The sequence below is a fragment of the Clupea harengus genome, chromosome 23 (genome assembly GCF_900700415.2).
Source record: "Clupea harengus chromosome 23, Ch_v2.0.2, whole genome shotgun sequence".
Classification (NCBI taxonomy): Eukaryota; Metazoa; Chordata; class Actinopteri; order Clupeiformes; family Clupeidae; genus Clupea; species Clupea harengus.
In genome coordinates, this window is record NC_045174.1 from 1700722 (window position 1) to 1702584 (window position 1863).

General features: G+C 40.7%; 1 long non-coding RNA gene across 1 annotated transcript; it reads left to right on the forward strand.

Moving 5' to 3' along the window:
- The first annotated feature begins 287 nt into the window (after positions 1–287).
- Positions 288–1105, forward strand: LOC116218596. Its single transcript, XR_004162944.2, has 3 exons — positions 288–357; positions 683–810; positions 946–1105. It is a non-coding gene; the product is annotated as an uncharacterized LOC116218596 (long non-coding RNA).
- The last annotated feature ends 758 nt before the right edge of the window (positions 1106–1863 follow it).

Consider the following 1863-nt stretch of genomic DNA (forward strand, 5'->3'; position numbering starts at 1 on the left):
GGGGGTGGCTAAGGTTGCCTGGGCAACTGCCCATTTGCCCTCCTCGAGTCAAAATAGTAATTTAATAGTAAATTTAAACAGCTGCAGAATTTCATGTAGGCCTAGATAAAAACAATCGCCACCCGAAACATTTCATAAAGTAACCTTATTCACTTCAAATCGATAAGCCTATGGGCAACTACAGTGGACGTCAGTAGGGGGAGAGCAAAGTAACTCGTTTGGGCATGCCCCCTCCTCCGTTTAATCTGCGGTACTGCACGCGACCGGGACCTGAGCCTGCATTTCTTTGCCTCAAGAGACGGTCACGGTTGTCTTCTTCTGTGTGGATGAGCAACTGCTTTGACGTTATCGGAAAAGGTGAGTTTTAAGTTGTAGAAATGTATAACAAACGTGCATCATCATCAAGTTTTATGAAATTAATTAAAATCTTCTTAAATCCAGGCTCAGTTTGCCACGTTTAGCCTAAATAATCAGACGGCTAGCTTGCCTATACCAGACAACCAGCCCGTTATCACATGCACATTTTTTGGTAGGAAAACTAAGCTACATGTCTGCTGATGGTTCGTTTCAAACATTTCGTTTTAAAAAAGAAGAGTAAATTATGGAAGTAATGCACCACATTAATTATTTCATTCAAAATGGTTAAATGCCTAAATCCAATCACTATTTTGGGTGTTGTTAGGTGTAGAGTGCGGTAGAAGCTAGAATGCCTACGAAAAAGAGAAGGATTCAGGAGAGAGAACCAGATAAATGAGGCAGCAAAGGGGAGCACATCTTTGCAGAGTTGGTTACAAAGAAGCAAACCAGCAGGTGAGACAGAGACATTTCATTGTGATAAAGATGACAATGTGTAGGCTAATTCATTAATGTGCAACATGCTCATATTTTCAGACTCATATTTGTTGCCTACTAATGGCAATTTATTATAATTACATTACATTTAAGATGAGGAGCAACCACAAGCCTCCAGACCAGAGGAAAATGTGGACCACGAGACACATAGGACAGGTAGGCCTAAGTGCTGATAACTACAACAAATAACAAATATGAGATGGAAGGACCTTGCTAGAAAGTACAGGGATAAAGAGCCACATGCTTAATAATTGTAATCTTAAAAAAAGTATAGGCTATTTTAGAGATCCTTTCAAAGATTTTGCCTGAGCAGAACAAAAATAACATACCACTGCTTCTAGTAGGCCTTATAATAGTAATGATAATGGTAATAAGAATAATATATAATTGGACCGATGTTGAGCACATCAACTGCAGACAAAGACAAAGAGTCAGAGCCAGACCCAGATGAGAACAGAAAAGACTTGGAAAACAGGGAAAGGAGAGACGACACAGAAAGTAAAATTTTCACATTCAGTCGGGCCTTCCCGTCCTATTGTAGCCTGGATGCCAGACGAACTTAGCCCCGCCCACAACATTTTAGGTCGGGAATTTCGGTCTGGCATTGCTCCGTTGGGGAGAAACTATCTCCTCACAAAAATCTGTGAGGACATAGATAGACCAATCAAATTGTCAGGGCGGGCTTTATACAATGATGGACAGATGATCAACAGTAACGTTATCCACCACGTCATAAAAGAGCGCTTGGTTTGAATTCGTTTTTACAAACATGGCTGGAGAGCTGAGATGTTTTGATTCTGCTATCTAATCTGTTTTAGAAGACATCGACAGCGCATTCATTTTGAAAGAGGAACAGAAAAACGCGATCAAGGCATTTGTAGATCGAAAAGATGTTTGGCCGTCCTTCCTACGGGATTCGGAAAAAGTTTAATTTATCAGCTGGCCCCGATGATGACTACGTTGCTCTGATTGGTTGTAGCTCTATCCAATTGAGCGAAGAGGCATTTTTTT